We start from the raw sequence: 24,717 nt of genomic DNA, 5'->3' as shown, positions 1-24,717 counted from the left end.
GAACTGCTTTTGAGCCAGAGAACCAGGTCAGCAGAGCTGCTTTAGAGGGAGAGAACCAGGTCAGCATAGCTGCTTAGAGCCAGAGAACCAGGTCAGCAGAGCTGCTTTAGAGGGAGAGACCCAGGTCAGCAGAGCTGCTTTAGAGCCAGAGAACCAGGTCAGCAGAGCTGCTTTAGAGGGAGAGAACCAGGTCAGCAGAGCTGCTTTAGAGGGAGAGAACCCAGTCAGCAGAGCTGCTTTAGAGGGAGAGAACCAGGTCAGAAGAGCTGCTTTAGAGCCAGAGAACCAGGTCAGCAGAGCTGCTTTAGAGGGAGAGAACCCGATCAGCAGAGCTGCTCTACAGCTTAAGAAACAGGTCAGCAGAGCTGCTCAAGAGCCAGAGAACCAGGTCAGTAGAGCTGCTGTAGAGCCACAGAAACCAGGTCAGCAGACCTGCTCTAGAGCCAGAGAACCAGATCAGCAGAGCTACTGTAGAGCCAGAGAAACCAGGCCAGCAGAGCTGCTCTACAGCCTAAGAACCAGGTCAGCAGAGCTGCTCAAGAGCCAGAGAAACCAGGTCAGCAGAGCTGCTTTAGAGGGAGAGAACCAGGTCAGCAGAGCTGCTTTAGAGCCAGAGAACCAGGTCAGCAGAGCTGCTTTAGAGGGAGAGAACCAGGTCAGCATAGCTGCTCTAGAGCCAGAGAACCAGGTCAGCAGAGCTGCTTTAGAGGGAGAGAACCAGGTCAGCAGAGCTGCTCAAGAGCTAGAGAACCAGGTCAGTAGTGTTGCTGTAGAGCCAGTGAAACCAGGTCAGCAGAAATGCTTTAGAGGGAGAGAACCAGGTCAGCAGAGCTGCTTTAGAGGGAGAGAACCAGGTCAGCAGAGCTGCTTTAGAGCCAGAGAACCAGGTCAGCAGAGCTGCTTTACAGGGTGAGAAAAAGGTCAGCAGAGCTGCTCTAGAGCCAGAGAACCAGGTCAGCAGAGCTCCCTCAAAACCAGAGAACCAGGTCAGCAGAGCTGCTTTAGAGCCATTTAACCAGGTCAGCAAAGCTGTTTTAGAGGCAGAGAACCTGGTCAGCATAGCTGCTTCAAAGACATAGAACCAGGTCAGCAGAGCTGCTTTAGAGGGAGAGAACCAGGTCAGTATAGCTGCTCTAGAACCAGAGAACCAGGTCAGCAAAGCTGCTTTGGAGGGATAGAACCATGTCAGCAGAGCTGCTCTAGAGCCAGAGAACCAGGTCAGCAGAGCTGCTCTAGAGCCAGAGAACCAGGTCAGCAGAGCTCCCTCAAAACCAGAGAACCAGGTTAGCAGAGCTGCTCTAGAGCCAGAGAACCAGGTCAACAGAGCTGCTGTAGAGCCAGAGAAACCAGGTCAGCAGAACTGCTTTAGAGCCAGAGAACCAGGTCAGCATAGCTGCTCTAGAGCCAGAGAACCAGGTCAGCAGAGCTGCTCTAGAGCCAGAGAACCAGGTCAGCAGAGCTGCTGTAGAGCCAGAGAAACCAGGTCAGCAGAGCTGCTTTAGAGGGAGAGAACCCGGTCAGCAGAGCTGCTCTACAGCTTAAGAAACAGGTCAGCAGAGCTGCTCAAGAGCCAGAGAACCAGGTCAGTAGATCTGCTGTAGAGCCAGAGAAACCAGGTCAGCAGAGCTGCTCTAGAGCCAGAGAACCAGATCCGCAGAGCTACTGTAGAGCCAGAGAAACCAGGTCAGCAGAGCTGCTCTACAGCCTAAGAACCAGGTCAGCAGAGCTGCTCAAGAGCCAGAGAACCAGGTCAGTAGAGTTGCTGTAGAGGCAGAGAAACCAGGTCAGCAGAACTGCTTTTGAGCCAGAGAACCAGGTCAGCAGAGCTGCTTTAGAGGGAGAGAACCAGGTCAGCATAGCTGCTTAGAGCCAGAGAACCAGGTCAGCAGAGCTGCTTTAGAGGGAGAGACCCAGGTCAGCAGAGCTGCTTTAGAGCCAGAGAACCAGGTCAGCAGAGCTGCTTTAGAGGGAGAGAACCAGGTCAGCAGAGTTGCTTTAGAGGGAGAGAACCCAGTCAGCAGAGCTGCTTTAGAGGGAGAGAACCAGGTCAGAAGAGCTGCTTTAGAGCCAGAGAACCAGGTCAGCAGAGCTGCTTTAGAGGGAGAGAAACCGGTCAGCAGAGCTGCTCTACAGCTTAAGAAACAGGTCAGCAGAGCTGCTCAAGAGCCAGAGAACCAGGTCAGTAGAGCTGCTGTAGAGCCACAGAAACCAGGTCAGCAGACCTGCTCTAGAGCCAGAGAACCAGATCAGCAGAGCTACTGTAGAGCCAGAGAAACCAGGCCAGCAGAGCTGCTCTACAGCCTAAGAACCAGGTCAGCAGAGCTGCTCAAGAGCCAGAGAACCAGGTAAGTAGAGTTGCTGTAGAGCCAGAGAAACCAGGTCAGCAAACCTGCTTTAGAGGGAGAGAACCAGGTCAGCAGAGCTGCTTTAGAGCCAGAGAACCAGGTCAGCAGAGCTGCTTTAGAGGGAGAGAACCAGGTCAGCATAGCTGCTCTAGAGCCAGAGAACCAGGTCAGCAGAGCTGCTTTAGAGGGAGAGAACCAAGTCAGCAGAGCTGCTCAAGAGCTAGAGAACCAGGTCAGTAGTGTTGCTGTAGAGCCAGTGAAACCAGGTCAGCAGAGCTGCTTTAGAGGGAGAGAACCAGGTCAGCAGAGCTGCTTTACAGGGAGAGAACCAGGTCAGCAGAGCTGCTTTAGAGCCAGAGAACCAGGTCAGCAGAGCTGCTTTAGAGGGTGAGAAAAAGGTCAGCAGAGTTGCTCTAGAGCCAGAGAACCAGGTCAGCAGAGCTCCCTCAAAACCAGAGAACCAGGGCAGCAGAGCTGCTTTAGATCCAGAGAACCAGGTCAGCAGAGCTCCCTCAAAACCAGAGAACCAGGTCAGCAGAGCTGCTTTAGAGCCATTTAACCAGGTCAGCAAAGCTGTTTTAGAGGCAGAGAACCTGGTCAGCATAGCTGCTTCAAAGACATAGAACCAGGTCAGCAGAGCTGCTTTAGAGGGAGAGAACCAGGTCAGTATAGCTGCTCTAGAACCAGAGAACCAGGTCAGCAAAGCTGCTTTGGAGGGATAGAACCAGGTCAGCAGAGCTGCTCTAGAGCCAGAGAACCAGGTCAGCAGAGCTGCTCTAGAGCCAGAGAACCAGGTCAGCAGAGCTCCCTCAAAACCAGAGAACCAGGTTAGCAGAGCTGCTCTAGAGCCAGAGAACCAGGTCAGCAGAGCTGCTGTAGAGCCAGAGAAACCAGGTCAGCAGAACTGCTTTAGAGCCAGAGAACCAGGTCAGCATAGCTGCTCTAGAGCCAGAGAACCAGGTCAGCAGAGCTGCTTTAGAGGGAGAGAAGCAGGTCAGCAGAGCTGCTCTAGAGCCAGAGAACCAGGCCAGCAGAGTTGCTGTAGAGCCAGAGAAACCAGGTCATCAGAGCTGCTTTAGAGCCAGAGAACCAGGTCAGCAGAGCTGCTCTAAAGGCAGAGAACCAGGTCAGCAGAGCTGCAGCAGAGCCAGAGAAACCAGGTCAGCAGAGCTGCTTTAGAGGGAGAGAACCAGGTCAGCAGAGCTGCTGTAGAGCCATAGAAGCAGGTCTGCAGAGCTGCTCTAGAGCCAGAGAACCAGGTCAGCAGAGCCGTTGAACAGCCAGAGAACCAGGTCAGCAGAGCTGCTCTAGAGCCAGAGAACTAGGTCAGCAGAGCTGCTGTTGAGCCAGAGAACCAGGTCAGCAGAGCCGCTCTAGAGCCACAGAACCAGATCAGCAGAGGTGCTGTAGAGCCAGAGAAACCAGGTCAGCAGAACTGCTTTAGAGCCAGAGAACCAGATCAGCAGAGCTGCTTTAGAGGGAGAGTACCAGGTCAGCATAGCTGCTCTAGAGCCAGAGAACCAGGTCAGCAGAGCTGCTTTAGAGGGAGAGAACCAGGTCAGCAGAGCTGCTCTAGAGCCAGAGAACCAGGTCAGCAGAGCTGCTGTAGAGCCAGAGAAACCAGGTCAGAAGAGCTGCTGTAGAGCCAGAGAAACCAGGTCAGCAGAGCTGCTTTAGAGGGAGAGAACCAGGTCAGCAGAGCTGCTCTACACCTCAAGAAACAGGTTAGCAGAGCTGCTCAAGAGCCAGAGAACCGGGTCAGTAGAGCTGCTGTAGAGCCAGAGAAACCAGGTCATCAGAGCTGCTCTAGAGTCAGAGAACCAGATCAGCAGAGCTACTGTAGAGCCAGAGAAACCAGGTCAGCAGAGCTGCTTTAGAGGGAGAGAGCCCGGTCAGCAGAGCTGCTCTCCAGCTGAAGAAACAGGTCAGCAGAGCTGCTCAAGAGCCAGAGAACCAGGTCAGTAGAGCTGCGGTAGAGCCAGAGAAACCAGGTCAGCAGAGCTGCTCTAGAGCCAGAGAACCAGATCAGCAGAGCTACTGTAGAGCCAGAGAAACCAGGTCAGCAGAACTGCTCTAGAGCCAGAGAACCAGATCAGCAGAGCTACTGTAGAGCCAGAGAAACCAGGCCAGCAGAGCTGCTCTACAGCCTAAGAACCAGGTCAGCAGTGCTGCTCAAGAGCCAGAGAACCAGGTCAGTAGAGTTGCTGTAGAGCCAGAGAAACCAGGTCAGCAAAGCTGCTTTAGAGGGAGAGAACCAGGTCAGCAGAGCTGCTTTAGAGCCAGAGAACCAGGTCAGCAGAGCTGCTTTAGAGGGAGAGAACCAGGTCAGCAGAGCTCCCTCAAAACCAGAGAATCAGGTCAGCAGAGCTGTTTTAGAGCCATGTAACCAGGTCAGCAAAGCTGCTTTAGAGGCAGAGAAGCAGGTCAGCAGAGCTGCTTCAAAGACAGAACCAGGTCAGCAGAGCTGCTTTAGAGGGAGAGAACCAGATCAGCAGAGCTGCTCTAGAGCCAGAGAACCAGGTCTGCAGAGTTGCTTTTCAGCCTAAGAACCAGGTCAGCAGAGCTGCTCAAGAGCCAGAGAACCATGTCAGTAGAGCTGCTGTAGAGCCAGAGAAACCAGTTCAGCAGAGCTGCTTTAGAGGGAGAGAACCAGGTCAGCAGAGCTGCTTTAGAATGAGAGAACCAGGTCAGCAGAGCTGCTTTAGAGCCAGAGAACCAGGTCAGCAGAGCTGCTCTACAGCCAGAGAACCAGGTCAGCAGAGCTCCCTCAAAACTAGAGAACCAGGTCAGCAGAGCTGCTCTAGAACCAGAGAACTAGGTCAGCAGAGCTGCTATAGAGCCAGAGAAACCAGGTCAGCAGAGCTGCTTTAGAGCTTTAGAGGGAGAGAACCAGGTCAGCAGAGCTGCTCGAGAGCCATAGAACCAGGTCAGCAGAGCTGCTGTAGAGCCAGAGAAACCAGGTCTGCAGAACTGCTTTAGAGCCAGACAACCAGGTCAGCAGAGCTGCTTGAGAGGGAGTGAACCAGGTCAGCATAGCTGCTCTAGAGCCAGAGAACCGGGTCAGCAGAGCTGCTTTAGAGGGAGAGAACCAGGTCAGCAGAGCTGCTTTAGAGCCAGAGAACCAGGTCAGCAGAGCTGCTTTAGAGGGTGAGAAACAGGTCAGCAGAGCTGCTCTAGAGCCAGAGAACCAGGTCAGCAGAGCTCCCTCAAAACCAGAGAACCAGGTCAGCAGAGCTGCTTTAGAGACATATAACCAGGTCAGCAAAGCTGTTTTAGAGGCAGAGAACCTGGTCAGCATAGCTGCTTCAAAGACATAGAACCAGGTCAGCAGAGCTGCTTTAGAACTAGAGAACCAGGTCAGCAAAGCTGCTTTGGAGGGATAGAACCAGGTCAGCAGAGCTGCTCTAGATTCAGAGAACCAGGTCAGCAGAGCTGCTCTACAGCCTAAGAACAGGGTCAGCAGAGCTGCTCAAGAGCCAGAGAACCATGTCAGTAGAGCTGCTGAAGAGGCAGAGAAACCAGGTCAGCAGAGCTGCTTTAGAGAGAGAGAGAACCAGGTCAGCAGAGATGCTTTAGAGGGAGAGAACCAGGTCAGCAGAGCTGCTTCAAAGACAGAGAGCCAGGTCAGCAGAGCTGCTTTAGAGGGAGAGAACCAGGTCAGCATAGCTGCTCTAGAGCCAGAGAACCAGGTCAGCAGAGCTGCTTTAGAGGGAGAGAAGCAGGTCAGCATAGCTGCTCTAGAGCCAGAGAACCAGATCAGCAGAGCTGCTTTAGAGGGAGATAACCAGGTCAGCAGAGCTGCTCTAGAGCCAGAAAACCAGGTCAGCAGAGTTGCTCTACAGCCTAAAAACCAGGTCAGCAGAGCTGCTCAAGAGCCAGAGAACCATGTCAGTAGAGCTGCTGCAGAGCCAGAGAAACCAGGTCAGCAGAGCTGCTTTAGAGGGAGAGAACCAGGTCAGCAGAGCTGCTTTAGAGCCAGAGAACCAGGTCAGCAGAGCTGCTTTAGAGGGAGAGAACCAGGTCAGCATAGCTGCTCTAGAGCCAGAGAACCAGGTCAGCAGAGCTGCTTTAGAGGGAGAGAACCAGGTCAGCAGAGCTGCTCAAGAGCTAGAGAACCAGGTCAGTAGTGTTGCTGTAGAGCCAGTGAAACCAGGTCAGCAGAGCTGCTTTAGAGGGAGAGAACCAGGTCAGCAGAGCTGCTTTAGAGGGAGAGAACCAGGTCAGCAGAGCTGCTTTACAGCCTAAGAACCAGGTCAGCAGAGCTGCTCAAGGGCCAGAAAACCATGTCAGTAGAGCTGCTCGAGAGCCATAGAAACAAGTCTGCAGAGCTCCCTCAAAACCAGAGAACCAGGTCAGCAGAGCTGCTCTAGAACCAGAGAACCAGGTCAGCAGAGCTGCTGTAGAGCCAGAGAAACCAGGTAAGCAGAGCTGCTTTAGAGGGAGAGAACCAGGTCAGCAGAGCTGCTTTAGAGGGAGAGAACCAGGTCAGCAGAGCTGCTTTAGAGCCAGAGAACCAGGTCAGCAGAGCTGCTTTAGAGGGAGAGAACCAGGTCAGCAGAGCTGCTCTAGAGCCAGAGAACCAGGTCAGCAGAGCTCCCTCAAAACTTGAGATCCAGTTCAGCAGAGCTGCTTTAGAGCCATATAACCAGGTCAGCAAAGCTGCTTTAGAGGCAGAGAAAAAGGTCAGCAGAGCTGCTTCAAAGACAGAGAACTAGGTCAGCAGAGCTGCTTTAGAGGGAGAGAAGCAGGTCAGCATAGCTGCTCTAGAGCCAGAGAACCAGATCAGCAGAGCTGCTTTAGAGGGAGATAACCAGGTCAGCAGAGCTGCTCTAGAGCCAGAAAACCAGGTCAGCAGAGTTGCTCTACAGCCTAAGAACCAGGTCAGCAGAGCTGCTGCAGAGCCAGAGAACCAGGTCAGCAGAGCTGCTCTAGAGCCAGAGAACCAGGTCAGCAGAGCTCCCTCAAAACCAGAGAACCAGGTTAGCAGAGCTGCTCTAGAGCCAGAGACCCAGGTCAGCAGAGCTGCTGTAGAGCCAGAGAAACCAGGTCAGCAGAACTGCTTTAGAGCCAGAGAACCAGGTCAGCAGAGCTGCTTTAGAGGGAGAGAACCAGGTCAGCATAGCTGCTCTAGAGCCAGAGAACCAGGTCAGCAGAGCTGCTTTAGAGGGAGAGAAGCAGGTCAGCAGAGCTGCTCTAGAGCCAGAGAATCAGGCCAGCAGAGCTGCTGTAGAGCCAGAGAAACCAGGTCAGTAGAGCTGCTTTAGAGGGAGAGAACCAGGTCAGCAGAGTTGCTTTAGAGCCAGAAAACAAGGTCATCAGAGCTGCTTTAGAGCCAGAGAACCAGGTCAGCAGAGCTGCTCTAGAGCCTAAGAACCAGGTCAGCAGAGCTGCTCTAAAGGCAGAGAACCAGGTCAGCAGAGCTGCAGTAGAGCCAGAGAAACCAGGTCAGCAGAGCTGCTTTAGAGGGAGAGAACCAGGTCAGCAGAGCTGCTTTAGAGCCAGAGAACCAGGTCAGCAGAGCTGCTGTAGAGCCATAGAAGCGGGTCTGCAGAGCTGCTCTAGAGCCAGAGAACCAGGTCAGCAGAGCCGTTGAACAGCCAGAGAACCAGGTCAGCAGAGCTGCTCTAGAGCCAGAGAACTAGGTCAGCAGAGCTGCTGTTGAGCCAGAGAACCAGGTCAGCAGAGCCGCTCTAGAGCCACAGAACCAGGTCAGAAGAGCTGCTTTAGAGCCAGAGAACCAGGTCAACAAAGCTGCTGTAGAGCCAGTGAAACAGGTCAGCAGAGCTGCTTTAGAGCCAGAGAACCAGGTCAGCTGAGCGGTTGTAGAGCCAGAGAACCAGGTCAGCAAAGCTGATTTATAGCCAGAGAAACAGGACATTGGGGCCTATTTACAAACCCCTTGCGCCGCCGCTGCGTCACTTTTTCCCACACAAAAGTGAAACACCGGCAGTGCAAGGGTCTTGTAAATAAGCCCCATTGTGCCCATTTGAATGCAATAAAACGGTTACGTAACCTTCACACCATGGAAAAGGTGAAATAAAGCATCAGTTTCTAAAGGTATTGCTCTTTCCACAGTTACTATTAACTCAAGTCTCCTGCCTGAGTACTACTCCATTTATTGTAATTTAAAACTTCAGGTATCAAAATGCAAAGTTGTGTTAGCTATTAGCCTTACACTGGCTGAACAACTGCCTCCTACCATAGGACTGTTACGAGTGTCTACAAATCTAAGATTGTATTTTGGGAAGTAGATGATGCACCTCATGCCTGCAACATAAAACACGCATTTGCAATGCAATTGGGCAGGCATTGTTAAAAGTTTGAGCTATTGGCGTTGCAAAAGATAATGTTTGTTAGTTTTTGTATTTTTTTGTTAAAAAATATTACAGCAGTAGCATAAGTAATGAAATAAAATCCACGCAGACCACCAGTACCACCACCATAAACACCACCAGTACCACCACCACCAGCACCAGTAACAATACCACCACCACTACCACCACTGCTACAACCACCACAAGTAAGGTACATGCTTTTTACAGTTTTGTTCTTTTAAGTACATGTTGCTTAGACAGGGCACGTCCCTTTGATAATATGAATATATTACCTATCTTATCCTTAGGGAGAAGTGACTGGAGTGCTAGTATCTTTGTCTATCTGTAAGGTCACAGGATGGAATGTGGACCACGACTTGTTATAGAGATTCAAGTTACCTCCATACCAGGAGGAATTAGCCTCGCAATCAATAAATGAGAAACTAAGGGTATAAATGTAGTGTCTATGAAATAATATAAGAGAACAACTAGGTTTGAGTTTGGGCACGGATGCTTTTGGGCTAGCTCAGTAAGTAGAATCAATGGTCCACCAACCATAACATTGTGGGTTTGATACTGCTATACCGACTTCCTTTGTCCAAACCCAAAAAAACACAACTTTTAATTTTGAAAGGTATATGCTGTTTATAGTTCGTTTTTAAACCATTAAGTACATGTTGCTTGGGCAGGGCATGTCCCCTTGAAAATATGATTATATTATCTAACATACCCTTAAGGATAAGTGACTGGAATGCCGGTATCTTTGTCTTACTGTTAAGGTCCTGGGATGAAATGTAGACCAGGATTTGGTATTTATTATTTTATTTTAACTACCAGCAGATATGGGGTACGCGTCCCCGTGATGTACTATGTCCCTTAATCTGTATGGACAAGTAAGAGACTTGCTTTTTCTCACGTCTAGATTGGGTGATTGAGCGCATTCACTTATTGGTGTGGTAGTAGGACCCGCTGAATTGGAAAGAGGAACGTGGACCAGAATATGTACCTACAGTAACTATGATACTAGTAGGGAGTGATTACTGTTTCTTTGTTGAAGTGGGACACTGAAATATGCGTTACTCTGTTGAAATTCAGATTTGCCTTTGGAACTTTTCTTTGTACTATGCACTTGTTCGAATCAATGAAATGTTGTCTCTCTCATCCTCTAGAATTACAAAAGTGTATATCCTAAAATTTGAAAGTGTCTAGAATGAGTATCAGGAAACTCCGAGCCGAAGACTCTGCTAAACATTATAGTTGGTGGGTACCTAACCCCTTCGCTGCCAGGCCTTTTCCCCCTCCTGTGCCAAGCCTTTTTTTGGCTATTTGGGGTAGTGCGCGCTTAGGCCCCTGTAACTTTTTGACCACATTAGGTATCCACGCCAAATTTGCGTCCTTTTCGTCCAACATCTTGGGGATTCTAAAAGTACTCAGGGTTTGTGGATTCCCCTGGAGGGGTCACAGAAATGAGCCAAAATACAGCAAAACTTTGTTTTTTTTCGGAAAAATTGGAAAAACGGGCTACAAATGAAAGCATCTGGGTTTTTCCCTGCAAATGTTATCAAAAAAGGGTTTGTGGGGTTGAAATCACCATTTTCCCAGCTTTTCGGGGATACCAGACTTTTGTCAGAAACCCAACATTTTTTACACAGTTTTTGCATTTTTCTGGGACATAGCCTATTTTTGCTATTTTTTGTGCTTTTGACCTCCTTCCAGTTAATGGCAGAAATGGGTACAAAAGCAATAATGGATCCTGGACAGCTATACATTTTCGAGAAGAAGACAACATTCTGAATTCAGCAAGGGGTCATTTGTGTAGATCCATCAAGGATTTTTTATAGAAACAAACAGTTAAATATAGGATAAATTGAAAATTAGTTGAAAAAAACAGCCTTTTGTGTCAACGTTTTCACCTGTAACTTCTTCTAATTATGACAGCTCTTTGAAAGCAATATACCGTTGCATCCGCTGGACATTACTGGTTGTGGGGATATATAGGACTTGTAGGTTCACCAAGAACCCGACGAGCCCAGAGCCAAAAACTGAGCAGCAATTTGCAATGGTTTTTTATTATGTACCGGGTATATAGTAATTATTCTGTAAAAATGTGTACATGGAAAAATCGGTAGGAAAGACACCTATGTACTTCTGAAATGGGAACAAAATATAGAGTTTAGACACAGTAGATATTTGCACATTTCTGAAACTGGGAATACTCATACTAGCATGAGAATTATCAGTCATTTTTTAGAATGACTTATTTTTTACACAATGTCTTTCATTTGGAAGGCAGAAATGCATCGAAAGTCAATAGATAATAACAGTTCCTTTACAATTATGAATTACCCTAAGTCTCCCGATAAAAATGGTACCTCACTTGTGTGGGTAGGCATAGTGCCCGCGACAGGAAACGGCGCAAAACGCAACGTGGTCACAACTCAATATCGCAGTGAAAATGTACCCTTTTTTGGCAAAGTGCCTAGTTCTAGTTTTTTAACCCTAGCTCTGCGGGCACCTTGGGAAACTTAGCAAACCTATACATTTTTGAAAACTAGACTCCCAGGGGAATCCAGGATGGGGTGACTTGACTGCCTCCCACCAGGGTCTGTTACCCTGAATCCCTTGCAAACCTAAAAAATTGTCCAAAAAAACACATTTTCCCCACATTTCAGTCGTGGAAAGTCCCGGAATCAGCGTGGATCCACAAATTTCCACTCACCCCACGTTCCCCAAAGTCTTACGAGAAAAACGGTACCTCACTTGTGTGGGTCGGCCTAGTGCCCGCGACAGGAAACGGTGCAAAACGCAACGTGGTCACACCTCAATTTCGCAGTGAAAAATGACCCTTTTTTGGCAAAATGACTAGCTGTAGTTTTTTAACCCTATCTCTGCGGGCACCTTGGGAAACCTAGCAAACCTATACATTTTTTAAATCTATACACCCAGGGGAATCCAGGATGGGGTGACTTGACTGCCTCCCACCAGGGTCTGTTACCCAGAATCCCTGGCAAACCTAAAAAATTGTCCAAAAAAAAAAACACATTTTCCCCACATTTCTGTGGTGGAAAGTTCCGAAATCTGCGTGGATCCACAAATTTCCACCCACCCCACTTTCCCCAAAGTCTTACGAGAAAAACTGTATCTCACTTGTGTAGTTCGGCCTAATGCCAGCGACAGGAAACGTCGGAAAAACGCATCGTGGTCACACCTCAATTTCGCAGTGAAAAAGGACCCTTTTTTGGCAAAATGTCTAGCTGTAGTTTTTGAACCCTAGCTCTGCGGGCACCTTGGGAAACCTAGCAAACCTATACATTTTTGAAAACTAGACACCCAGGGGAATCCAGGATGGGGTGACTTGACTGCCTCCCACCAGGATCTGTTACCCAGAATCCCTTGCAAACCTAAAACATTGTCAAAAAAAACACATTTTCCCCGCATTTCTGTAGTGGAAAGTTCCGGAATCTGCGTGGATCCACAAATTTCCACCCACCCCACTTTCCCCAAAGTCTTACGAGAAAAACGGAATCTTACTTGTGTGGTTCGGCCTAGTGCCCGCGACAGGAAACGTCGCAAAACGCATTGTGGTCACACCTCAATTTCGCAGTGAAAAATGACCCTTTTTTGGCAAAATTACTAGCTGTAGTTTTTGAACCCTAGCTCTGCGGGCACCTTGGGAAACCTAGCAAACCTATACATTTTTGAAAACTAGACACCCAGGGGAATCCAGGATGGGGTGACTTGACTGCCTCCCACCAGGGTCTGTTACCCAGAATCCCTTGCAAACCTAAAAAATTGTCAAAAAAAACACATTTTCCCCACATTTCTGTAGTGGAAAGTTCCGGAATCTGCGTGGATCCACAAATTTCCACCCACCCCGCGTTCCCCAAAGTCTTACGAGAAAAACTGTATCTCACTTGTGTAGTTCGGCCTAGTGCCTGCGACAGGAAACGTCGCAAAACGCATCATGGTCACACCTCAATTTCGCAGTGAAAAATGACCCTTTTTTGGCAAAATGACTAGCTGTACTTTTTTAACCCTAGCTCTGCGGGCACCTTGGGAAACCTAGTAAACCTATACACTTTTGAAAACTAGACACCCAGGGGAATCCAGGATGGGGTGACTTGACTGCCTCCCACCAGGGTCTGTTACCCAGAATCCCTTGCAAACCTAAACAATTGTTAAAAAAAACTAATTTTCCCCACATTTCTGTGGTGGAAAGTTCCGGAATCTGCGTGGATCCACAAATTTCCACCCATCCCACTTTCCCCAAAGTCTTACGAGAAAAACGGTATCTCACTTGTGTGGTTCGGCCTAGTGCCCGCGACAGGAAACGTCGCAAAACGCATTGTGGTCACACCTCAATTTCGCAGTGAAAAATGACCCTTTTTTGGCAAAATTACTAGCTGTAGTTTTTGAACCCTAGCTCTGCGGGCACCTTGGGAAACCTAGCAAACCTATACATTTTTGAAAACTACACACCCAGGGGAATCCAGGATGGGGTGACTGGACTGCCTCCCACCAGGGTCTGTTACCCAGAATCTCTTGCAAACCTAAACAATTGTCCAAAAATACCACATTTTCCCCACATTTCTGTGGTGGAAAGTTCCGGAATCTGCGTGGATCCACAAATTTCCACCCACCCCGCGTTCCCCAAAGTCTTACGAGAAAAAAGGTACCTCATTTGTGTGGGTCGGCCTAGTGCCCGCAACAGGAAACGTCGCAAAACGCATCGTGGTCACACCTCAATTTCGCAGTGAAAAATGACCCTTTTTTGGCAAAATGACTAGCTGTAGTTTTTGAACCCTAGCTCTGCGGGCACCTTGGGAAACCTAGCAAACCTATACATTTTTGAAATCTATACACCCAGGGGAATCCAGGATGGGGTGACTTGACTGCCTCCCACCAGGGTCTGTTACCCAGAATCCCTGGCAAACCTAAAAAATTGTCCAAAAAAAACACATTTTCCCCACATTTCTGTGGTGGAAAGTTCCGAAATCTGCGTGGATCCACAAATTTCCACCCACCCCACTTTCCCCAAAGTCTTACGAGAAAAACTGTATCTCACTTGTGTAGTTCGGCCTAGTGCCCGCGACAGGAAACGTCGGAAAAACGCATCGTGGTCACACCTCAATTTTGCAGTGAAAAATGACCCTTTTTTGGCAAAATGTCTACCTGTAGTTTTTGAACCCTAGCTCTGCGGGCACCTTGGGAAACCTAGCAAACCTATACATTTTTGAAAACTAGACACCCAGGGGAATCCAGGATGGGGTGACTTGACTGCCTCCCACCAGGGTCTGTTACCCAGAATCCCTTGCAAACCTAAACAATTGTAAAAAAAAAACACATTTTCCCCACATTTCTGTGGTGGAAAGTTCCGGAATCAGCGTGGATCCACAAATTTCCACCCACCCCGCGTTCCCCAAAGTCTTACGAGAAAAACGGTACCTCACTTGTGTGGGTCGGCTTAGTGCCCGCGACAGGAAACGGCGCAAAACGCAACGTGGTCACACCTCAATTTCGCAGTGAAAAATGACCCTTTTTTGGCAAAATGACTAGCTGTAGTTTTTGAACCCTAGCTCTGCGGGCACCTTGGGTAACCTAGCAAACCTATACATTTTTGAAATCTATACACCCAGGGGAATCCAGGATGGGGTGACTTGACTGCCTCCCACCAGGGTCTGTTACCCAGAATCCCTAGCAAACCTAAACAATTGTCAAAAAAAACACATTTTCCCCACATTTCTGTGGTGGAAAGTTCCGGAATCAGCGTGGATCCACAAATTTCCACCCACCCCGCGTTCCCCAAAGTCTTACGAGAAAAAGGTACATCACTTGTGTGGTTCGGCCTAGTGCCCGCGACAGGAAACGTCGCAAAACGCATCGTGGTCACACCTCAATTTCGCAGTGAAAAATTACCCTTTTTTGGCAAAATGACTAGCTGTAGTTTTTGAACCCTAGCTCTGCGGGCACCTTGGGAAACCTAGCAAACCTATACATTTTTTTAAAACTAGACACCCAGGGGAATCCAGGATGGGGTGACTTGACTCCCTCCCACCAGGGTCTGTTACCCAGAATCCCTTGCAAACCTAAAAAATTGTCAAAAAAAACACATTTTCCCCACATTTCTGTGGTGGAAAGTTTCGGAATCTGCGTGGATCCACAAATTTCCACCCACCCCACGTTCCCCAAAGTCTTACGAGAAAAACGGTATCTCACTTGTGTGGTTCGGCCTAGTGCCCGCGACAGGAAACGTCGCAAAACGCATCATGGTCACACCTCAATTTCGCAGTGAAAAATGACCCTTTTTTGGCAAAATGACTAGCTGTAGTTTCTGAACCCTAGCTCTACGAGCACCTTGGGAAACCTAGTAAACCTATACATTTTTGAAAACTAGACACCCAGGGGAATCCAGGATGGGGTGACTTGACTGCCTCCCACCAGGGTCTGTTACCCAGAATCCCTTGCAAACCTAAACAATTGTCAAAAAAAACGAATTTTCCCCACATTTCTGTGGTGGAAAGTTCCGGAATCTGCGTGGATCCACAAATTTCCACCCACCCCACTTTCCCCAAAGTCTTACGAGAAAAACGGTATCTCACTTGTGTGGTTCGGCCTAGTGCCCGCGACAGGAAACGTCGCAAAACGCATTGTGGTCACACCTCAATTTCGCAGTGAAAAATGACCCTTTTTTGGCAAAATTACTAGCTGTAGTTTTTGAACCCTAGCTCTGCGGGCACCTTGGGAAACCTAGCAAACCTAAACATTTTTGAAAACTACACACCCAGGGGAATCCAGGATGGGGTGACTTGACTGCCTCCCACCAGGGTCTGTTACCCAGAATCCCTTGCAAACCTAAACAATTGTCAAAAAAAGACAATTTTCCCCACATTTCTGTGGTGGAAAGTTCCGGAATCTGCGTGGATCCACATATTTCCACCCACCCCGCGTTCCCCAAAGTCTTACGAGAAAAACGGTACCTCACTTGTGTGCGTCGGCCTAGTGCCCGCGACAGGAAACGGCGCAAAACGAAGTGAGGTAACATCAAAATTGCCTATCTCAAAACCGCCTGGTTTTGCAAGGGGGGTCACTTGGGTTTTTGGCCCGGTGCTCGGCGGCCATCTAGGGAAACCTACCAAACCCATACATTTCTGAAAACTAGACACCCGGGGTCTTCCAGGGAGGTATGGCTTGCGTGGATCCCCCAATGTTTCCCTACCCAGAATCCCCTGCAAACCTCAATTTTAGCTGAAAACAATCACTTTTTTCACACATTTTTGTGTGGGAAAGTTGTGGCATCACTACGCATCCAGAACGCCTCCGCACACCTGATCCTTGACATCCCTCTCCGCAGCCACATCACACCCCACCTGAGAGACCTACACGGGCTCCCTGTCAACAAGAGGATAACCTTCAAACTCCTCACCCACGCACACAAGGCACTCCACAACACCGGACCAACGTACCTCAACAGCCGACTCAGCCTCTACATCCCCACCCGCCAGCTCCGCTCCGCAGACCACGCCCTTGCCACCGTCCCCCACATCCAAAGAGTGACCGCCGGCGGCAGATCATTCTCCCACCTCGCCTCCAAGACATGGCATACCCTCCCCATCCGCCTACAGCAGACCGAAGACCTTCTGACCTTCAGAAGACTTCTCAAGACCTGGCTCTTCAAACAGTAGCAGCTTCCCCCCTCCCCCCCTAGCTCCTTGAGACCCTCGCGGGTATGTAGTGCACTTTACAAATGCCATGATTGATTGATTGATTGATTGATGAGGGTCTCAAGGCGGAGCAACTCCTGTCAGTCGAAGAGCTAGGTCTTGTGGGTCTTCCTGAAGATGTGCAGGGTGGGGGTGCGTCTGGTGTCGATCGGGAGCTCGTTCCAGGTCTTGGCCGCAATGTAGGAGAAGGTTCATCCACCCGTTCTTGTGCTGCAGATGCGTGGGGGTTCGGCGACGGTGGACGATCGGAGGTTCCTCTTGGGTACGTGGAAGGAGATTCTATTTTTGAGCTATTGGGGTCCGGTGTTGTGGAGGCATTTGTAGGCGTGGGTGAGTATCTTGGAAGTTACTCTCTTCTCAACGGGGAGATAGTGGAAGTTGCGCAGGTGTTGGGTGATGTGTTCGTGTTGAGGGATGCCAATTACGGGTCTGGCTGCGGTGTTCTGTATGGTCTGGAGTATGCGTAGATGGGGTTTTCGTAGTCCAGTCTGCTGGTTATGAGTGCGTGGGTGGCAGTCTTCCTTGATTCAACGTGGGAGGATCCATTTGAAGGTCTTTCGGAGGATCTGGAGGGTGTTGAAACAGGTGGAGGCAACAGCGTTGACCTGTCGGGTCATGTAGTGGGAGGAGTCGAGAACGATTCTGAGATTTCTGGTGTGGTCCTTGAGGGTGGGAGGGCTGCTGAGGGCGGTGGGCCACCAGGTGTTGTCCCATGCAGAGGACGAGGGTCCGAGGACGAGGACCTCTGTCTTCTCCGAGTTGAGCTTCAGGCAGCTGCTGCTCATCCAGGATGTGACGTCCTTCATTCCTTCCTGGAAATGGAGTCTGGTGGTGATGGGGTCCTTGGTGAGGGAGAGGAGGACCTGGCTGTCGTCTGCATAGGATACTATGCTGAGTCCGTGCTGTCTGACAATGGTGGTGAGGGAGGCCATATAGATGTTGAAGAGTGCGGGGCTGAGCGACGACCCTTGGGGTATTCCGCAGTTGATTTCCGTGAGTTCGGAGAGGAAGGATGGCAGTCTGATTCTTTGGGTTCGGAGAGGAAGGATGGCAGTCTGATTCTTTGGGTTCTCGCCCGGTGAGGAAGGAGCGGAGACAGTCGAGAACGCCTCCCTGCATGTCGGCGTTGTGGAGTCTGGCAGTGAGTGCGTGGTGGGAGACGGTGTCGAAAGCTGCAGAGAGGTCGAATAGGATCAGGGCTGCGTTGTGTCCTTGGTCGAGGAGGGTGCGTGCAGATGTCTGTGGCAGCGAGTAGAGCAGTCTCGGGGTGCTGTGGTTGCTGCGGAATCCAGATTGGGAGGCGTCCAGGATGGAGTTTTCTTCAATTAATTTTGTTAGTTGGACGTTGACGATCTTCTTGGTGACTTTGGACGTGAAGGCATAGAGGGAGATGGATTGGTAGTTCTTGAGGTCCGTGGGATCTGCTGAGGGCTTCTTTAGTAGGGGTCTAACTTTTGCGTGTTTCAAGTGATCGTGAAAGATGCCGGTTTTGAAGGTGGCGTTGATGGTGCGTGGTAGTTCCGAAGCGATGGCAGCAGCTCTGTGGAAGATGTGCAGGGGACAGGGGTCCGTGGGGGCTCCTGAGTAAATGCCTTTCATGGTCGATGTGGTGTCTTTGGTGGTGACTGGGGTCCAGGGGGAGATACTGGGCTGGCTGGCGTTGCTGGGTTTCGGAGTCAGGTGTCTAGTCGTTTAAGTTGTTGTAAAGGACCTTGATTTTCAGATGGAAGTAGGAGCCGAGCTTGTTGCAGAGGTCCTGGGAAGGGGGTGATGTCCATGGTTTTGCTGGGGGGTTTGGTGAATTCCTGGAGGACGCTGAAAAGTTCCTTGGAGTTGCTGGAGTTGGCGAGGATCTTGTTCTGGATGAAGGTCATTTTGGTGGATCTAATGTGTTGGTGGTATTCAATCAAGGCGTTCCTGTAGGTGGTGCGGTCTTCTGAGGATTTGCGGTTTCTCCAGTTCTTCTCAAGACGTCTGCAGGTGTGTCTGGCTTTTTGGAGGTCGGTGGTGAACCAGGTGGCCTTTCTGGGGCGCTGTCTGACGGGGTTACGCAGGGGTGGGAGCTCGTCTGCGTAGTTGGTGATCTATCTGTGGAGTTCTTTGGCTGCGAGTTTGGCGTCAGTCGAGGTCGTGGGGGCATCCCGGTTGAGGGTGGAGTTGAGCTGCTCCTCAGTGACCTTGCTCCAGTTTCTTCATGGAGGGCGAGGTGCAGGTTTGGGCGGCGTGGGATTGTTGATGTGGAAGTGTACGCAGTGGTGGTCCGTCCATGGGAGTTGGGTGGTGTGGTTGAAGTGGATGTTGTTACTTCCTGCAAAGATGGGGGTCGAGGGTGTGTCCTGGCTTGTGGATGGTGGTGGTGACTAGTTTTTTCAGTCCGAGGTTGACAAGGTTGTCCAGGAGGGTGGCAGAGTTGGGGTCACTGAGGTTGTCGATATGGAAGTTGAGGAATCCGATGAGCATGTAGTCCATGGAGGCTATGGCGTGGGGCGCGATGAGGACGGCGAATGTAGTGGTGAACGCAGTTCGAGATCTGTAAGCAAAGGAGCCTCTTAGGGTCATTCTGGGGCTGGTCTGGATCTGGAAATGGAGGTGTCCGGTGGCGGGTGGGCTGTCGCTTGAGCTGGAGGTCGTGAGTCGGAGGGAGCTTTTGTGTGCGATGGTGAGCCCTCCTCCTGAGCGGTCCTTCCTCTGGATCTTGTATCCATCGGGGATGGCGGTGGCGATGTCAGGGGCTGAGGTGGAGTTGGTCCAAGGTTCTGTGAAGAAGGCGACGTCTGGCAAGAGGGTGTCAAGGAGGTCGCAGATCTCTACAACGTGCCTGTGCAGGGATCGCACGTTGAGGAGGATGCACCTCAGGGCTTCGTGGTGTTGGCTTCAGCGTGGGGGCAGCAGCCGTGGTGGTGCAGAGGGTGGTGAAGGTTTGGCGGCAATGACAGCTGGAAAACTGTCCGTGGGTGGTATTCGGCGTGGACAGTTGGCAGTTGTTGTTCCTTCCGGGGTGGAGTGCGAGGAGGGCAGCTGAGTGGTAGTGTTGGGTGGTCGGAGATCCAGGGTCCCTGGTGCTGGTCACGGTCAGCTCGCAGATGGGCTTGCCTTTGGCGCACACGCTGAGCGCGGCCACAATTAACTAGGGAAGGGGGATAGGAAAGCACAGCAGGGGGGATGGGCCACTGGGGCAGCAGCGGCAGGAAGGGAAAAGGGCAGAAACAAACAAAACAGAGGACAAAACAACAAGTAACAGATCACAAGTAAAAATACAGAGGCACAATGACAACAAGACAGAAAAACGGACACAATAACAAAAGACAGGAAAAGGCAGGGCCTCGAACACCTACCAGCTCAGAGGTAAACAGGGTCAGCGGCAAACAGCAGAGCTGCTGGGGGAGAGAGCAGGTCTCTGACCAGAAGGTCAGAGGTCTTGCTCGGACACCCTCGCAGCGGCCGCCATTAAATAGGCAAGGGGGAGGGAAGCACAGCTGGTAGGCGGGATCGGGAACCGGCAGAAAATAACAAAACAAAGAATAACAAAACAACAAATAACAGATCACAAATAAAAATACAGATGCAAAATAACAGGAAGACAGAAAAACTGGCACAACACAATACAGACAGCAGCGGAACCAGCAGAAGAGCAAGGCTCTCCCACTGGACCACCAGGGATGAGGAGAAGGCAGAAGGCTGCAGGTGGAGGAGGGCCTCGAACACCTACCAGCTCAGAGGTGAACGGGGTCAGCGGCACAACAGTGGAACTGCTGGAGGAGAGAGCAGGCCTCTGTTCAGGGGATTGAATAATGCAGGCCTGTGGGGCTGGGACTGATTGAGCAATGAGTGGCAGCAGTTGCTGCAGCAAGGACTAAGTGCACTGTTGCAGAGGGAAATTGTGTTTATTGCAGTAGGTGGTGGCGGTGCTGGGTGAGTTGATGATAACTATTTGGGCAGGCAGAGACTGCTTCCCCAGTCAACACTGGCGACTACTTTGGCAGCAGATGAGGATAGTGAACGTTCCAATAGTATGCTGGCTGTGACTCTTAAAGCAGGGAACAAAAAGCGGTCACTACTGGGCACAGGATGTAGGCAAAAATAAGGAGACTCCACTCGCCCTCTACTTACACAGAGCATCTATAAATTCCGCCTTATAGTTGCCTCCGTTGTTGATCTTTTAAAGGCATGTCATTTGTCCGTGATGTGGCCACTTCCAGGTCGCTCATAATTCCACTGCAAATATCAAAAATGTCACACACAGAAATCTAAAACCTTGACAGCTAAGTGACTGCTAGTGAAGGCAGATACAGGGTGTCTTGCAAACTCATGCATGCAGGCGGTACCTGCACCAGCCTCACCCATACTCTGGCTTCTAGTCCATGCAGCGTGGCGCGTGTACTCACTCATGCAGACAGTAGGTCTCGCCCTTGTGAGACCTACGGTGGCACACTCCTAGGACTCCATCGCCTAACTAACGCTCTCCCAGGACCCCAAGGAAAGGTCGAAAAAGTACTGCCTCGGAGAGCAACAAAATTAATGAAAAATTGCATAGTACGCTGCGTACAATAACACGCATGCGCACTAGCACGGCAGAACACAAGGGGAGCTTAAAAATACCTATTCTATGACAAATTCCATAGTAGGCATGTGGGGTGGGGGGGGAGCACATACAGACGGGGAGCGGAAAACGACGGAACACCGGAATCTTAGCCACGCCGCATCAGGCCCCAATATACTCTTACTTATCGTCACTGTTCCGACAGGAATTTTCTCCGCTGTTGTTCCAGCCCAGCGTCAGATGGCGCTGCAGGGATCAGGAGTCAGACTGTTCCTCAGCTTGCTGACTGGAGTGGCTGTTGGGCACTGCTAGGCAGTCAATCCATGCCAGAGCCACTGTCCACCAGTGTTAGCGAATCCTTATGGCTTGAAGCACTTCAGCAGGCAAGCACCACACCCGTGACTGCGGGGGCAGGCCAAAATACAGGACTGTCATTGGTAGACTTTTGCGTACTACCAGATTGACGGCCCTGTAAACCAAACAGCACAGCAGAGAAGGGTGTGATCGGACTTTGTGCTGCCTGTTTCTGCACGTTTTACAACTGCTCCTCTCCACAACCCCTCCTTTTCCTTAGCTGCCCTGTTCAGTGTCCAAAGTGAGCTCTGCAACTTGCATTGAACTCCACTGTGATTGGCTGTCAATGTCATGTGCTTTTCAGTATGTTATACACACAATTCACCATATCCAATTCTATTACAGGACCGGAGGCTTCGTATTATGCTTCTCTTTCTTATTTATTGCTACCCACAGCAGCCAATGAAACTTGTATTGTGTAAAAACAAACTAAGTTTCCCATGATGCATGCACCACATCACGTCCTGCAATGCCCCATAAGAGCCAGCAATATCGGAACCTGTCCTCTTTCTTTGCTGCTCGCGCAGAGAGTTAAGTTACTGAGATCGTTCTTGATATTTACTTAGCTATAATTGTGAAATTGTAATGTTTGTTCATTCATAACTGCTCAAGCGGCGCATTGTTATTCGTGTTAAAGCATAACTGAACGCCGCTTTGCTGTACCTAAATGTAAACTGTATTTTGGCCATTGCCTTTCGTGAACGCTGTGCAGGCGGTTCGGATTTCGCGCCTTTGGCGCTGTGGGGCTCCCGCTGGGAGCGATTATGTTTTTGACGGGTTTTCAACCCGAGAGCTTTTCTAACGGAGATTGAAGGTGCGTCGCGCCGATTGACGAGTGAGAAGCGGCGCTCTGCCGCACTGCCTGGTGATCTCCCAGCACGTTCAGCGCTTAAGCAGGGAGAGTGTGCACGGTACCGCCCCGCCTTCAGCGGCTAAAATTTAATGTTGAAACTAGCGCGAAGGCTCCCCTCATATGCGCTTGGAGCCAGTCACTTTTGCTTTTGGTTACGTTTCCACGTGCTTAGCCCAATTGGGCTATTTTGGTAGGATTTGGGCTACACACGTCGTTACAGCCCGGTTTTCTGTTGTTTTTCTTTCGTTTTTGTCATTTCAACCTGGGATTTCCACAGAGAGCACTGCTTTATGCCTGGCTGGCTGCAAAAACGATCTGGGCCTGGAGGGAGCACATCTCCTTGGATTTCTTTGCTCTTTTTGGCTCCACTACGCCCTGTGGGCTGCAATAATTGTGACACAGCTTTTGCTGAGGAGCTAGGTACCTGTGCTGTTGTGCTGTGGGTTGGCTCCCCCCCTTACTCCTCCTTACTGTTGCCTTTATGAGCAAGTACATTTATAAGTTTGGCTCCACAATGGAAAATTGGGTGCACTATGAGGAGGATGACACCTTATATGAGGAGGAAGTAGGTACACCTTCCATTGTGGAAAATATTGTTGAGGCCCTGGGCGCTTCGGTACAGGAGTCGGTCAACAAGGCCCTGGAGAAGGCAGTTCCGGGAACTGTGCAGCAGGCGTTGGCGACTGCTTTGAAGCCTATTACCAGGCAATTGGAGAGGTTCGCGAAGCATCATGGTTTCACTACCCCGGCAGGGGGTTCCGTCAGAAGGCCCACAGCCTAAGCCTTGGCCTCATTCTGCCTCTTACTCTTCACTTCCGCGCCCTGATACGGAAAGAGAGAGGGTTCAGGATACCGATTCTGAACCCGGTTCCACCGACTCTGACACCCCAGATGATTCCCCTCCTAAGAAGAAAACAAGGAAAGCCAAGAATGTGGAAACTTCACAGACGACCGCTACTCCTTTTACGTTTAACCCCTCGGACATTGTTCATCCTAGTTCCTCAAGGTGGCGGCGTACCTGCATGAAAATTTGCGCAAAAGTTTCGACAAGGAGGTGCGCAACAGACTGCGGTCTGAATGTCCCCGACCGGATCTCTCGGACAAGGTGGCCGAAACGCCTGAAATTGACTCCAGCCTTTTAACTTTCCTTAAAAAGTTTGCTAAGGACCCTAAGAAGGGTATAGATCGCGCCTGGCGAGGGTGTCAAGACAAGCTTCTTGATGTTGTCGGCCCTTTGGCCAAGAGCTTGGAGATGCCTCTGGAGGCACAGGAATCGGGAACCACCATTGACTCCCATGTGTTGGCGGGCTGGACCCAGAGGGCCATCTGCCTTTTAGGTAATGACAACTGCGCAATTTCTACGGAATGACAAAAGTCCATTCTCATGCGCATGGACTCTAATCTAACGGAGTTGGCGGCGGCAGAACCTGGGCCATTGGCGGACGGAAACCTCTTTGGGGACCGTTTCGTCAAGGATGTGGCAAAATACGTCGGCACTTTCACGACCCTGGATAAAGCACAGGCAGGAATCAAACGTGTGTTTCAAGCTGGGGTTTTCAACAGGGCCGGACGAGGCCGGGGACGCTCGTATGGCCGTCAGTTCTCCCGAGGTCCTCAGCGAGGGGACTTCGATCGTGGCAGGGGAGAGTGGGACTCTACCCGCGGCGGCACCTTCTACCCCACCAGGCAGCGCTTCAACAAGCGACGCTTTAATAAAGGCTCCTATCGGGGAGGATTCCAGAATACCGAGTCTTCAGGTGAGCGCTCCAGACTTATTCCTTCTTCCCTTGGGGGGACGTATTCAGCAGTTTTATCACAATTGGGTTCAACTATCGCAGGATGCCTGGGTTTTGCAGACTGTTCAGGGGTTTAATCTAGACTTCTTTCAGACTCCTCATCAGGTTCATCGGCCCAGACAGCTTTCTTTTTCCCGACTAGAGTGCGATTTCATAGATTCAGAAATAGAAGGATTGCTGCAGAAACACGCGATAGCACCTTGCGACGAGGGCCCTCGCGGTTTCTGCAGCAATATTTTTCTTTTGCAGAAGAAAGGCGGAGGTTACAGGTTGGTACTCAATTTGAAGGATTTCAACCAGTACATGACTTACAAGCACTTCAAGATGGAGGGCATCCATCTGTTGGCAGACCTCCTGAAGCAGGGGGACTGGTTGGTCCGTCTGGACCTGAAGGACGCCTATCTGTCCATCCCCATATTTCGACCACATCGTCGATTCCTTCAATTTCAATGGCGGAACCGGTGGTGCTTGCTTAAACAGTATAAAATCTGGTTCGCCACGTGACCCTGTACCAGTTAAAATTCTTAAATTACTGGATCTTGAACCGCAGAGAGTTCTAATGAGACTTCTAAATGCCTCATTACTTGAATCCCAGGTGTTACAGGATTGGAAGCACGCAATGGTTGTCCCCCTCCTGAAAAAAGCTGGAGCGGATGTGTCCAATCTTGCCAATTTCAGACCAATATCTTTACTACCTGTACTCTCTAAAGTGCTGGAGAGGCATGTTAACACTCAACTGTACAATTTAGTGGAATCTTCTGGATTTTTGCATCCATCCCAGTCTGGCTTTCGTG

This window comes from Triturus cristatus, chromosome 1_1 (genome assembly GCF_964204655.1).
Source record: "Triturus cristatus chromosome 1_1, aTriCri1.1, whole genome shotgun sequence".
NCBI classification, from domain to species: Eukaryota; Metazoa; Chordata; class Amphibia; order Caudata; family Salamandridae; genus Triturus; species Triturus cristatus.
Note: the sequence above shows the minus strand (reverse complement) of the source record.